Raw genomic sequence first — 16336 nt, forward strand, 5'->3', positions numbered from 1 at the left:
CTGCAGCAAGTCATCTCTGTTGATGCAGGTTTTATGAGCGTGGCATGTAGGCTCTTGATCTTTGCTGGAGAAAATGCATGTCTCATGGTGATAACTATGTTGAAAAAACAAGTTTTGTATCAGAATTTGCTCTATCAAACACTGTACTCATTGTATCTCTTGTAGTTTTTATGGAAATAAATAGAAGGCATTTCTTTCAGAGCAGTCTACAAAGTGGCCAAAGACAATTCCTTTTCACTCAGTGCAGTCTGGGCAAGTCAAAACAGCAACAACAGCTTAAGCCTGTGCCTAAGTACTATTTCTGAAAAGACAAGAAGAGATGTGTGCAAATCTAGATTTAAGAACGGGCTTATAATTATAGCCTTGCTTGATAGATGGGGCAGAGAAACGATAGGGATAGTCTGTACAAACCAAATGAAATAGAAGGGAATGGGAAAGGTCAATGCAGTAGCATGCGTAATGCACACGCGTACTTAATGAAGAATATATCCTCTAAAAAAGACTGCATTGCAGATACATTCATGCAGAAAGCCATAGGCAGAATTTAGCCCCATACTGAGCATTTTGGGAAAAGAGTCAGTACCTCTCAGAACAGCAGAACAACTGCTTGCAGCAAGCTCAGATGATGGATCTATGTATTAGGAGTTACCTGCTGCTGTAGGGCATAACAGTCCTGCTAAATACCGAGCCATAAATTGACTTTTCCAGTGCTAAGTAGCAATAGTATTTAAAATTTAATAATTCATTATTAATTACTAATTTTATTACTTATAATTTAATTGACTTCGGGAATATTTATTTCCCCACAAATACTTCACTGTCCTTTCTCCTTTTATTATCTTTCTACTTCTACAGAGATTATGTCTTTTTGTTAGGCTGAAAAATGTTCTTCTGCTTTGAAGCATTTACCTCTCAAATAGCCATATACTCTTCCTGTTATTTTTCTTTTGTGCAAAGCAATGCAAAACAGGTATGCACCTTCACTTCAATGGAAACTGATAGCTCCTAATCCCTCTGTGAATTTTACCAAAATGTTTCATGTCTGAGCAGCTAAAAAGCAGGTAGTCCAAAATTAGTGGCTTCTTTTGAACTTTTATCTCATTATTTCACTGTAACCATATTATTTTTCAGTCCTTGGTCAAATTCCTCCTCCTGGGTCAATATCTCAAGTACTGCTGGCAGTATTACAGCTTTCACCAATGGCACAGCTGTGTAGAAAATGATTGCATTATCTCATCATTAACACCAGGGCAATAAACACTAGGCAATGCTTATGACCATAACCCAATGTCAGGCTCCTCAAGTGCTGGTAGAACTCCTTCCACCCCAAAAATATTCAACTGGTGCCCTTTAGCCAGAAACAATGTGCTCTTTCTTATTCCATTTTTTCCCAGAAGAGGTAGCTAGGATTAGAGATACATGAACTGCCTGGATACCAGTGGAGGCCTCTTCTCATCCCACCCTATGTCATTTGAGAGCTGCTCATATTCAGAATTTGCTTCTACACTTTCTGCATGTGCACTCCATTAGAGTTGGTGTCTTCCCTCCTGTCTTTGCAAGCAAGGCCCTGGAACTGTTTCAGTGTCATTCGTTACATAAGAAATCATGTACTACAAGAGTCAGATAATTTCCTTTGCAACTTTCAGAATTAGTTTAGCCTTGAAGACCTATTTTTCAGCTAGTTGCTTTTTCTAGTTGTTTATCAGTACCCAGTACCAAACGTCTACCTACTTGTTTATTTAACGTATGCTCACTAATATATTAAGCTCACAAAGCTTGTACCAAACTGGATCTTATCACCCCGATGTACATCTCTGGTCTAGTAAATCTCTGTATCTTGTTAACAAGTATCTGGTCTCACACAAATCAAAACAGTAAAAGAAAATTCTTTGTTACACTACAAATGAGAAATTTGTTGCCTCAGGGTATCAAAACCAAGACGGGTTTATAAAAGGATATTGCAGACAGTAAAAAAGAATGCATGAAACAGTGAACACTTAGGACTCTGGAGGGGGTATCAATCTTAAAACCAAACAGCAAAAGCTTTGCCTTTAGCTTGCATTTACTAAGGTTTTACACATTTGCTGAATACAACATTTTCCTATATTTTCATGGATTTAAGTCCTCATCCACACATAATTTCCATGCTACTGTGCAACTGGTAAGTTCGTCCAAGAAAGAGATTCAGGATTGGGCGCAGGAAACATCATTTGTTCTTTCAGAGGCTGCATAGCAGTTTTTGAAGGAACAATAAAATTCTTACAGAATAGAAGTGCATAGTACTACTAATTGTAAATGAACTCCCGATTCCAAACCTTCCATCTGTACAAGTTAAAAGGGACTCCAAAACAAAACTGATGCAAATAAATTGAAAGTCCAAAAATGAAAGTTGTCTTGAAATTACTAGTATTCTTTAATTTTCACTACATAGAGTTTTGGTATTGATTATAATACTGTTTATGTTACAGAACCTGCTATGAGTCTTACCCCATTACAGCAGCATATGTTCATGTCTTTAAATTGTCATTTATGTGACCAAGAATGTTCCCACACTTTCCATTAAAAAAAAAAAAGTTCCATACTTTTGTTTTTCTATTTACCAATTTCTGTTCTCATTTCTGTTTTCATTTACCTCCTACATTCTCTTCATTTCCAGCAAAAGACCTGAAAAATTCAGTATTTTCATACAAAATAAAGAACATTACTTCAGTAAAGAAAAATCACCAGACAAATCTTGAGAATTTTTTGCATTCATTCTCTGTTTTTATTTAATAATAAAAATGCTGGAAAAGACTCTGCGGTTTCCATATACTAGGTACTATCAATCAACGGGTATTGATTCAGCCTGCAAAAATGTATTGCAATGCAAAATTTACATTTTGACCTTCAGTCTCTACAATTCTTTTCAGATAAGGAGGAAAACAGAGTTCCCAAACTTAAATGCTTTATATGGAAGCAATACCAGGAAAGAAAAGTACAGAAGATGCCTCCTAACTTAATATAGACAGCACATTTGCAATAGGCACTTTGCCTTTCTTGATCTCTCTGTCACTTCTAGCTGGGACTTAACATCTCTGCCACTGATACAGATTTGTTTATTGGCACCTCCTCACATGAATTCTGACAAATGACTTTTCTTCAGAATGGCTTGTGAATTTGCTAAATAATTAATTCAGAATGCCTGTAGTTGCAAATGTCTACAAAGCTGTGAGCAGAGGGGATCTTGCTGATGCTTATAAATACCTAAAGGATGGGTGCCACTTGTACAGAGCCAGACTCCTTTCAGTGGTGCCCAGTGACAGGACAATGGGCAGCAGGCGTAAACTAGAACACAAGAAGTTCCACATGAACATGAGAAAGAACTACACTACACTGTGAGGGTGACTGAGGGTGATAGAATGCGGAACAAGCTGCTCAGAGAAGCTATGTGCTTGTTTGGGTACCACACCGAGCAAAGTTCACTGCTGTGGGCTGAGTGGCCATTTGCAGCTGGGGCACATCAGGCGAGTTCTTGAGAAGGCATTTTGCCTTTTATTGTCACCTGTCATCCAGCTCACATGCTCCAAGCACACTCTGCTTTGTAAACCAAAACAGCGTGTACTGTTAGGAGACGTAATTCAAAAAATATGAGAAGTATTCTCCCACAAGCAAATAAGTGTTTCTGTCTGTCTGTTCTTGATCACTGTGTTTGTGTTCATGCTAATGCTTAGTGCATTTTTTTTAATTGTTATTTTTTTAATCTATGTAGTTTTCTGGTGTATTTGATGAAGTCAATTGCATGCCACAAAATGTACGTATCAAGCAGTTGCCCATTTTGAAAGCTGCAGAGATGTGCTGGTGCACTTTGCACCTTGAAAAAATTGAAATGTTAGGCTCCAGTTGGTGTTTTTGTTATCATAGAGAAATCTGGCCAAAAATATACAGATATTCTGGAGAAAAAGTAAAATCATAATTCTTTTCTACACTACCTGGCAACCGATTAATAATTTTCTTTACACATTTCAGCATAGTATGGCATTAATTAAAATCTGTATAGCTTATTCATATGTCAGTCAGAAGTTAGATCTGTGTTAATGTAGAAATGATCTTAGGAGCTAACAGTAATCTCCACGTACAACAGACGTTCTGTTCAGGACAGATGTTGTGTAATTTGAGGATGTGGCGTTTTTACAAAAGAGGAATGATATATGTTTTGGAGAGCCAGTTTTGTTGGGTTTTTAATGATTTTTCTGAAGATAGTTTTGTGCCATTTCTGAGACAGATTATGTTGTCTAAAATTTATATCAGAGTAAAATACAGTATTAAATAGAAATGCCTTTCTGAAGAATGCAAACAATATTTGCCATATGAATAGCTAATATTTTTTGAATGATTATATATCACATCTCATCTCATTGTTTCCAGTTTAATGACAAAGTAGGTTTTATGGCAACACTTTTGCCACATGTATTAACGTTACCTCTCCATCTTACAGATTCATCTGGGTACACAGAGATTCATACTCCTGTGTCCCTACCACTATGTTCAAAATTGACCTTCCACATACAGAAATTGAAACTCCCTGCTTCTGATCATCACTAAAATTCAGTGTGAAGGTGAATTATAGAATATAGCTCACATGTTTGTATTTAATTTGCTTCCCTGTTATGACTAGGAACTGAGTAATCCTTACAGCAAATCATCTGGAACTCATGTCAAAATAATAATGTCCATGCAGACACAGGTGATATGATTGCAGGGAAAAGCAAATGAAATGTCACATCATAAATCCATTAAATTTGAAAATAATGGAATAGTGCAAAACTTGAAATATTAGACTTTAAATTTCAAGCAGATCATTACTACTACTCTTCCGAGCTTAATGTTCATGACTGTTATTCAAGTCTCCTTTTTATCAGTATACCTTCAGCAGTATCACCAATGGAGAGATTTTAATTCAACATTTTCAGTTTTACTGTTGTAGTTTATGGTATGATAAGGCATAACCTGGGGCAACACATACAGCCAACAAAAGTGCAAATGTCATTCCTGGCATGGAAGACTTAATACAGTGTGTAGCAGTATGTGACACATCTCTGAGTTTCTGTAAATGACCTGAGAATAATGGAAGGATACTGTTCAAGTCAAGACATAGCCTGGTCTTCATATATACTTCAAAGATCAAAGGAGTTATTTTCAAGTACTTTTAAATGTTTTGTGTGATACAATGATAAACATGGGTAAGGTTTTCTTGTACCCTGTGAATTTAATGGATAAGGGTTTCCTGTTATGAACCTGGGAAAAAGATGTGAAGAAATTAATTGGGTGTTATATTCACACTGCATTTATTAGTGGTTGTTAATTCTAAAGATTTATCCCAAAGAAATAAAGAGGATGTGTCCTGGTGAAGATTGTATATGTAGGCAACCTACCATAGAATTGATGAAAAAATTATAATGAAATTTATATTGCATATTTTTCAGTTATGTGATTTTGGCAATTTGGTGGAATATTTGCATTATTAAAAAAAATAAATAAATTTCTATCCATCTTGCTAAGGTAAAGTTGTTCAGACCACTGGATGATTCTCTTTCCAGAAAACACGTACTGTGGAGCATGGTTGATGAGAACAGAATAGTTCAGTTAGAAGAGACCTTCAAAAATCAATTACACAACTGCCTGACCACTTCAGCGATAAATAGTTCATGCATGTTATATGGCAAATGTCTCTTGAACACTAACATTCATGGGCGCTTGGGCAACCGGGCCTCTGTGTTTAGTAGCTAAGCTTTTCAGTGAACGCTTTCAAATTGAATATGTTGATAGCATATTTTTGAGAAACATTCTCACTATTCAATATTTTCAACAAAAGATATTTTACCTCTTAAGCTAATTAAGGATCTGTTTACAGCTTTATTCTGATCTTAAAGGAGAGCACATTTCAATTAAGACTTAAACAACTTGCCACTTTGACTTATGACCTGAGTGAACAGCATGTAATGCTATATCTCCATGCAGTCTTTGGCAATGTTCACACTTGCTCCTGGGCTCTGTTCCAAATGACACAATTTACAAATAGTGTAAATAGACATTCATATGGATTATTCTCCATTACTTTCTAATATTTTACCCCCCACTTCCAGTTTAAAAATTCAGGATTTAAGTGGTTTTAGTTCTTAGTCAAGTATACATACTAATGACATTTTCCTTAATTGGACTTTAGCCCAGATTCACAGTTATATGTGATACAGATATTTTGCCAGGTTGGTTGTTTTTGAATATTTTTTTGAATTTCACTATGCAAGGCAACTAAACTGGGGGAAAAGAAGCAGAGTTATATTTGGCACCATCAAAGGGGAGTACAGAATTTTACCTAGACCAGCACAGCATCCAGTTCCTGTGCTGCTGTGGCTGTTTTTCAGCCACAGAAGAGAGATTTTTGCAAACTCTTTAAAGTTTTCTCAAGATTGAGCAATCACGATATAAAACTTTCTCCACTCCTCTCCTTTCAGTACCTTTGAAGTTGTGGAGGTGGCAACATATGCCAAAGAGTATCAGACAAATCAGCACTCACAGCTGAGCGGTGGTGCTCTCTTACATTATTTCCAGGGGTTGATGTGAATGCAGTGCAAATAGATAACTATGATGAATCTATCTACTCATAAAGATTAATTGGCTCTATTTGCTGCTTCTGCTATTGTTATTTAAAGAATCAACAACCTAATTTTCATTAATGTTTTGCAGAAAAGAATATGATCTGGACTACTGTAAGTCTTCCACCATCTCCCTCAAGAAAACTGCCGAAGATTAAAATTACAAATGCTTAGGTAATTTATTTGCTCAGCCATGTGTATCAAAACAAAATATGTTTCTCTGCATATTCTGACCAACTAACCGCCCAGTAATATTTTCAGACTGTTTAATACCAAAATTAAATATGTTTTCATAACTAGAGTTGTCAGGATCATAGCTCAATGTTTTCTTTGCGCAGAATAGGCAAATTTGAGCGAGATGGTAAACCTGAAGGGTACATTCACCTTGGGAATTAATCAACAGCTTGCGTGGAATATGCAAGATTGAATTCCTTTTTGCTAAAATAATGGTGAGTGGGGAAATTTTCAATGTTTTAAAAATTAATACCTCTTCAAGGAACAGATGCAGACGCATAGTTTAAACTAGGGGAGTCAGAATAATCAACAACAATATACGCATAACGCAGCACACCCTCCAGGCCAATAACAGAGTGGGACACAGGCAATAAAGGCTCAGCCAGGCTTTACTGGGCAAAATGGAGATATTCTTTGAAAATGATAGACAGCATAAATAAAACACCTATAATCACAGATATAACTGTGTATTTCCAAGTGGATAATGAGAATGTCACTGAAATATCAGCTGCATTTGTTGTTTTATTAATCAGCATTCATTGGAATAAGTGCAACCAGTTTGAATGAGCCCAAATAATATTTCAGAAAAATGCGCTAGGAACAAGTATTGCTTTGCTTCTAAATAAAATCTCTGGGTCTGGGGTGGATTTCTATTATACCAAGAATATCTGCATCCTCCTAAATGTTTTAAATAAATAAACAAACCTGCTCAAACAAAATTGTACATAACAATTCCTTTATTATACCAGGGAATAAGAATCATCTGCAGTTGTGAAAGTTTGCATGATGAGATGTGGTGTCACAGACAAATCCACTAAATAGGACATGAACCAAACCAAATACAACATACATACGTTAACAGTGATTTCCTTGGCTAGCAGTTACATTCATTTTGCTTTTCCATACAACAGTACCCTAGGAGAGAAAGCAAGGTCTCCTAATTTCTTTCAGTAGACACACCTTTGAGACAGAATTGGAGTCAGGCGTGCCATTTCTCTCTGGTCAGAAACAGTGAAGCAAGAAAGAGCGTCTAACCTTGCCTACAGCTTTCTGCGCAGCAAATAGTGCATTTTTACAGGCTTCCATGATAACTCGTATGGAGAAGGTTTAGTAAGTTACCAACACTTTGTAACTCACACCCACATTGCATTAATCTTCAGTTTACATTAAAAAGGCTGCCTGTTCCTGCCTGTTTGTTCCTTACAGTGAAAAATGTTTCTATATATTGCAGTTGTTCAATTAATCTGTATGTTTGTTACAAGTTCTTGCACATTAATATCTCCTCATACTCGAGTCTGCGAATGCTAAATCTTTCCTAATCAGAGTTTATGCCTTTTTTCAGGTTATAAGGGAAATGAATTGAATGATGCAAACACATTAGTTCTGTGCTCAATCTCTGCCCACATAAAGATACAAAATCATATTTTTGAAGGCCTGAAACCTTCTGATTAGGGTCTAACAATCCACATTCCAGTCTGGACTAGATGGTGAGATGCCATAAATTTATCAAAATTCAGCTGATGGAAATTCCAGCTCAGTTTTCTATGCTGAAGTAATCTGGATAGGAATCTAAGGTTTTTGGATATTTACCCAGAACAAACCCAATAAATAGAACTAAATCCAACTGGCATGAACAATCATGGGGGTACTGGGGCCTGTCCTGTTTATCTCTTGATGAACTGGACAAGGATATTGAGTATATCCTCAGTAAACTTGCAGCTGACACCAAGCTGGGAGGAAGCATTGATCTGCCTACAGGTAGGACGGTCCTTCAGAGGGATCTGGACAGGATGGATAGTTGGATTGAGGCCAATTGCTTTGATGAGAACAAGTGCCGGGTCCTGCACTTTGGCCACAACAACCCCAGGCAATGCTACAGGCTTGGGGCAGAGTGGCTGGAAGACTATTAAAGAAATGGATCTGGGGTTAGTCGATGCTTGGCTAAACATGAGCCAGCAGCAAAGAAGGCCAATGGCATCCTGGCTTTTATAAGGAATAGCGTAGACAGCAGGAGCAAGGAGGAGATCAGCCGCTTATACTCAGCTTTTGTGAGGCCACACCGCAATACTGTGTTCAGTTTTGGGTCCCTCACTACAAGAAAGACATTGAGGCCCTGGAGCACATCCAGAAAAGGGCAACAAAACTGGTGAGAGATCTGGAGCAGAACTCTTAACAGGAGCAGCTAAGGGAACTGGGATTATTTAGTCTGGAGAAGAGTAGGCTCCAGGGAGATGCTACCACTCTCTACAACTACCTGAAAAGAGGGTGTGACAAACTGGAGATTAGCCTCTTCTCCCATGTAACTAGTGATATGACTAGAGGGAATGGCCTCAAATTGTGCCACAGAAGATTCAGATTGGATATTGGGAAACATTTCTTCTCCAAAAGAGCAGTCAGGCACTGAAACAGGCTGCCCAGGGAAGTGGTGGAGTAATCATCCCTGTAGGCATTCAAGTAACATTTAGATGTTGTACTAATGGACAGTGGGGAATGTTGGTGGTAGGTGTACAACTGGACTGAATTATCTTGGAGGTCTTTTTCCAACCTTGGTGATTCTATGATTCAATCTCAGCACAAGTAAACCAAGCCCACAGCTTCAAAAACTGACCAGAACTCTTCCTAACTTTCAAAGGAGGAGGGCGTTAGACTTGTACTGTTACGCTTGATTTTCAGCCCAAACAAGATATTATAGATTTGTTCATCTTTGGGAATATAGCTTTAGGATAGTAGTTTGAAATGATGAAAAGTCTAACACCAACAGCAAAAAATAGACATGCTCCTTCACACCACACTCCTGCCTCAATAGGGGAAATCATTCAGAAATTGTCCTTGTGACACAAGGCTTATCACTTACCAAAGCCATTTCTGGACTAATATTTTTTCTGCACAAAGAGAAAAGCAAGCAGTGGAATTTATAATTCAGATTAAAGTCTAAAAAAAAAAAAAAAGAAAATAGAAGCTGGATTAAAACATGGTGCAAGAAAGGGGATCAGAGGATGCTTTGTGCATGTGATAATCTGAAACAGATTCCTTAGCTCTCAGTGGCCAATTACCATTTTTATTTTAGTATATTTTAATTGCTATTTGAGAAGCTTGCATCAGCATATTTAGTTACTATAGCTTTCAAAAATTTTACCAGATAGAAGGCAAGATGCTAATTATTTTGTTTGTGTAAGAACAACTTTTTGTTGTTGTTTATAAAAGCATATGATCTAAGAGCAATTTGCCAAGATCTAAAGTAGTAATGAGAGATAATATTATTGCTTATGTAAATATTTGTAAAATATACCAAAAAGAGTTATTCTTTAATGTGGCAGTCTTAACAGTTCACCAACTCAAAGAGAGCTGTAATGACTATTGCTACAATATCTATTTGACTAGTCGGGTACTCAGAGCAAATTGCAAATAAAAATTTCTTCAAACTAAAAAGAGGAGAAGATGTCCCCTCCAACTTTTGATTGTTACAGTATGAGACAATGAAGAAGACAGAGAGAATGAGTATTAAATGCACAATATAGGAGAAACAACAGAACACTCCTATCCATGAAAGTAGTAGTATTCTTCTTGTTCTTTTAGCATTTTTCCTTTCTACTTCACATGAATGTAAAGATAAAATCTAGAGTGCCAGATATCTTCATACATCATTTCAATGAGTTATTAATATAGCTAAAAATACATTATAGTCTTCTTTACAATAAAATGCCAATTTCAGGACTCAGTGATGTGAGACAGTTAATGAAACACCTGCTAGAAACATACAGTACTACTGAAATAAATGGAAGATTTTTTATTATGTTTTCCCTTCTTTCATGATAATAAACATATCAAGCTTTAATTCTATCTTCAGAGTCAACATTTTAAACTGAAACTTTCTTAACCTACAAGAACACTCCCCCCAAAAATCTAGCCATTATTTAGATTTTATTTATTCATTTATTTTAAAGATTAAGAAGCCATGTGAACATGTAGACTTTAAATAAGATTTTACTCCAAAATCATGAAATAGGTGATATAACAGAATTATTTGTATTAGATATTTCATAGCATCAGTGGAACTACCATGGATCCTGAGCAACAGTTGGTATGGAAACAATCTGCACAAAGGATGAGATAAAATCTGGATGTTGCACTGATTATCTCTCTTTAATGCTTAAAGATCTGAAATGCTCCTTTCATAGAAATGAAGGAGCTCCAGAAAGTTAGAACAGTGCAAAATGAAAGAAGCAATAGTTATAAACGTGATGACATGATACCTGTGTTGATGGACTGAAGTTTAGCAGCTCAGTATTTTTTAATATAAAAAGAGAAATGTAGTCAGTTACAATGGGACTGAAGAAAAAGGAGTAAAAGAAACAAAATGAATAGCCCTGCTGCTGCTGCCGCTGCTGCAATGGGCAAAGACTTCTCCATGTGCCCTGGTCATATCTTTTCCAACCTGAATAATTCTGTGATTCTATGTTGGCCTCTGGCACCACTCTAGAAGCCCTTCAGAAGCTTTTCTAGACCCAGAAAAGTATTATCCCAGAATAGCATCTGAGCAATAAACAAAAATCTGGGTGTGCATCAGCATAAGGTTATAAAAGAGGTAGAAAGGAAATAACAGATGGAAATGTCCTGTCCACAACCATTAAAAAATGGAGATGAGGGAATGTTGCTAACATAAAACCAGAATTTCAGCAGACATCTGCCAAGGCCAGAGGTGTTGCAGCTGTTTATAGCAACTCAGAGTCCATCTCATTTTCCCGAAGATAGGGTCTGCTTTTATTCAGAACAAAACACTCATGATGCAATAAATACAGCAGGGCAAGTGCTTATGTTGCGTTAAGTAAGCACAACTTCAAAGAAGTACTGTAAGTTTACAGCAGCTAAGAACTTGATCCTAATATCCTACTACTTCTCATGGCACTGTCCAGTTTTATTGCTTGTGAGTGACAGAGGATCAATCTTTAACCAAAAACGCAAGTCTAGAAGTGAATTAAAATTAATATTAACATACAACTGTAAAGTAATTTCTGTCCTATTGTGTCAGTAAATACCAAAAATACAAAGGATATGGAACACAGACATCCGTTTCAGTAGTTTTCATTCACATTCCTACATATATTCATTAAAGTGGTTTTACCATTATTTCATCAAAAGAGCACATGAGACTTGAAAGAATCATAAATCTTATTTTTCTATCATTTTATTTTGGTATGTTACAGCAAATACCTCGAGACCAGGCTCCTCTACCCTTGATTTCTGTACAACCCAGTTGGCAGCTTGGAGGAACCAGTCAACAGAGCACAGGCACAAGAAAACATGCAGTTTTCTCTACCATCTGAAATTCATGATACAGAGCTGAAAGTCGAAAACCCAAGTGGGCAAAAAGCTCCCAGTGAACAGAGAATGGGATGGAGAGGAACAAACTCCTGATGTTTCCCCTACTTTTCCTATTTCTTCAAAAAGCGAAGTGTACCAGAATAGTAACAAATGGGTAAGTGGTGTGTCTGCACTGTTAGAAAGGTGCTGGTCAATTATCACCAGCTGAAATTTTTTTGATGCATATTTAGACTCACCAGCTCTTCCAAAATTCAGTTTCCATGACAGAAAATGATGATTTATTTATGTAACATGTTCTTCAGGTAACAATGACTTTTGCCAAGACTTTTTGAAGTAGTCAACAGTTCCTTAAGTAAGATGCTGACCTATTATGGATTGATGATGTGACTCATTTACATTTAAGTCAGACTGTAATTCTGCACACTGCTAGATGGAGTGACAGGGTTCCCCTCTGACATTATCCAAAGGAAAGCCAAGAGCTAATTCTCACATCAACATGACCTGGAGCCTTTTTGGCTGCTATGAACTCACAGCTCTTATCAAAAATCCAAAGCATTCAGCACTCAGCCATGTTGACAAATCCAGAACATCAAAGAGGGCCAGAAACTCTCTGTCACCTGAGACTGTAAGGCACAGGCATTTTGCGTACAACTGTGCAGTTCAGTCTCCCGTATTAAGAGAGAAGTGTGGGTTCACTCCCCTTTGCTCAGGTAGCCATATCTCAAAGTCCATGCTTAAGTCCTTTGTGCTGTTAGTAATTCTATGCTAAGACTAAAATCCTTCAGAATTGTCTGTGATAATAGTGATAATAGCAGTTCATACTAAACAGTAATCATAACAATAAGTTTTTTCTTCACTTAACCAACAGTCATTAAGCCAGATGGATACACTGTGAAACTAGCACTCAAATATTTTCCAAAATGATAAACATCAATGTACAAACAAAACAAAATATTGAAGAGCTCCAACAATCTAACTGAAGAGAAAAAAAAAAAAAAGTTTTAAAATGAATAGGATACTCTTTTAACTTCAGTATATTTTAGTATATTAAAGAAATTAATTTCAAATTATACAGATTAGGGCCATAAGCCCAGAAAGCCACATGAATTTGATTTTCTCTGAAGTAGATGACTGATAAAAAGAACAAATGGGATATCTACTGTCAATCACTTATTTGAACCAGAGCAGGGGAGTTTGGTGTCAGGGCTCCCACGTGGAAGACCTAAAACACGGTAAATGAATTCTGGTCCAAAATAATAATTTTGATTTGTTTTAATAAGTATACATATTCTTCATAGAAATTAAAACAATTTAAGCAGTCAGTAGGAAAAATACTAGATCATTTTACTTTTTATTTTCTAGATTCTTGATTAGTAAACGAAAGATTTTGCAAGTGATTCCTACTGCATCTTAATTTCATCTCTTTCAATCCTCACTCACATTATACCCCTGGCTGTGAAGCAGAGCAGTTGAGGCAGCAGTTCATATCTTGCCCTATCATTCTTTCTGCAGAAATGGTAACCTCAAAAAAATGGCAAGGATAATAAGAGGGTTCCTTAAAGTACTAAACCACTGAAACTAAATCTATAATTTTGTCTCTCAGTATGTATGCATTTTATGTATATGCACAACTCCATACATGGATAGCTAGGATTTTTCCTAGGGAAAAAAAAAGAACTTGTATGTGTATGAAGAATAGAAAAAGTTTGTTACCATTTTAAGAAGACTGTCAGAAAGGGAAAGCATGAAGGAAATCTATTTTTTCATTTTCAATTCTATTAGAATTGTAACTTGTTCTGTTCGTGTAACTACAACGTGACATAATTTTCATTAATTTCATCTCCAATTTATTCTCTAGCAGTTCCTTAGTAGTATTGCTTTTTTCTGGCTAAAAGACTTTAATGTCTTTACAAATGATTTTGTTCACTCTTCAGCTTTTTATTAAGTATAGCCATAATCACGTTGCCCTAAAACTATTTGTCCTACATTGAATAATCTTACATCTTTTCCATTTGAACAGATCCATCCTGCTTGCTGTTGCACAGTCAAGGGTAATATCATTCTTCCAACATCCAGACCATTTATAATACGTAAGGTTTTTAAAAAATAATGCCTCCTATTTATCTCCATGGAAACTACACTGATACAAAGCGCACAGTAACACTAATAGAGCAAATTCTCAGCTACAGAGCACTGTATTTCAACACAGCCACTACCATTAGCTGTGCTTTTTCACCAGCAAAGAACAAAAGCCTGCATCCCACACTAACAAAAATCTGCACCAGTGGAGGTGACCACTGTCACTGCCACCACCACTGCTGAAAAACACTACCCACTGCCTCACTGTGCTCACATCCACTGTTTGGTCTCCAGAAACATTCCACAAGTGTTGATTAATGTTGGTGGGTACCATTTTTTTCTGCACAGAGCAATTCAGTGACATACCTTTGTTTTTCCTATGCACTTCCATGTCCAATGCTGTTCTGTCAGACTGTTCTTCTGCTGCCATCTGTTGCACAGCAACAAAATGGAGCAGAATATTGATGGAAAGGTTCAGTCTCTATTGCCATACCACCAACATCCACATCTGATGTTGTGAGCCAATATGGTAAAATAGGAGGCAGTGCTTTTGAAGTACATTCATAACATCAAAGAAAACTGTCCCAAAATTACACCACCCACTAAGTCGAGCTGCTGGAGTGTGTCCAGAGGAGGGCCAAAAAGATGAACAGAGGGCTAGAGCACCTCTCCCACATGGAAGACAGGCTGAGGAAGTTGGGGCTCTTCAGCCTGTAGAAGAGAAGGTTCCACAGTCTTATAGCAGCCTAACAGTAGCTAAAGGAGGTCTACAGGAAAGCTAGAGGCTTTGGGAAATGGTTTTAAACTGGAAGAAGGTAGATTTAGACTGGATATTAGGAAGAAATTCTTTACCGTGAGAGTAATGAGAACAGGTTGCTCAGAGAGGGTGTGTGTAGTCTCCAAGCCAGGCTGGATGGGACTTCAAGCAACCTGGTTTAGTGGGAGGTGTGCCTGCCTATAGCAGGGGCATTGGAACTAGAATGATCTTAGAGGTCCTTTCAACAGAAGCCATTCTATGATTCTAAGCCACAAACATATGATGACCACTGATAACTAATTTCAAAACCAAGTACTATAGGCATTTATACTGTAGACATTGTAGTGAGACGTTCCACAAAGTTACGGGCAAAGCACAGATTGCTATGTGTTGTTATATATATATATATATATCCTTTCCCACACACATACTTCTCCAATACCTCAGATATGTTCTTCCACCTCCACACAGCCAGCTGGCACAAAAATGATCAGCTGGACACAAGACAAGGCAAAATAAGGACAAAAGCCAGAGGTAGATGAAGATATAGGGCTTTTCAGTGATAGCATTATACTATTGATTTACATTTTGAAAACAATGTTGAAGACAGAGCAGAGGTCTATCAGAAATAGAAACGCATACTACAATAGTGTAACTAACAGCACTGCACAGGTGTTTTGCAACATCATTGCCACAGCCAAATCCAAAGGATAGTAGTACTCAAAAGCATGTGAGCAACCTGAGCATCACAGGGGCAAAGCCAAATTGCAGACACAAAAAAAGAAAGCCAAATTTTATTGCTAAAGAATGAATTGTGAACATCATTTTTAAAAGAGAAAACTTGCCTTATTTTTCAGTCTTCCAAATACTTCTATCAAATGGTATTTTCAGAATCACTTTTCTTTCTGGCTCTAGTCATCCCGTGTATTTTTAATGTCACACTGTATGTTTCACATGGCAGGCTTTGAAATTCAAGAAGGTTTTCTAAGATCAGATTACCACCACTGTAGCAGAAGAGAAGTCATTATAGCTATGGGTGCAAACTGCTGTCTGAAGCTGTCCTTCTGAGAATATTATCAGTCTTGAACGTGCAAATGAAAAACAGTTGGAAACAACAGAATAATTGGATCCCCATCAATAGTGAATAAGCAACACAGTTATTTTATCCACCTTAATTTTTCACACTGAAGTCAATTGAGTAATGGCTATAAAATAGTCAGCTGCTAGTATGTCCTTACATACTGTGTTACTAACACTATCACTAAATGTTTATGTATTTATTTGCTGACAAACCAAGTATTCTGAAACCTAA

The 16336-nt window shown here is 36.9% G+C and overlaps 1 long non-coding RNA gene across 1 annotated transcript; it reads left to right on the top strand.

Moving 5' to 3' along the window:
- Positions 1 to 4477: 4477 nt before the first annotated feature.
- LOC109366398 lies at positions 4478 to 13073 on the top strand. Its single transcript, XR_002112706.1, has 3 exons — positions 4478 to 4595; positions 6724 to 6806; positions 12071 to 13073. It is a non-coding gene; the product is annotated as an uncharacterized LOC109366398 (long non-coding RNA).
- Positions 13074 to 16336: the final 3263 nt, after the last annotated feature.

This window comes from Meleagris gallopavo, chromosome 2 (genome assembly GCF_000146605.3).
Source record: "Meleagris gallopavo isolate NT-WF06-2002-E0010 breed Aviagen turkey brand Nicholas breeding stock chromosome 2, Turkey_5.1, whole genome shotgun sequence".
Classification (NCBI taxonomy): Eukaryota; Metazoa; Chordata; class Aves; order Galliformes; family Phasianidae; genus Meleagris; species Meleagris gallopavo.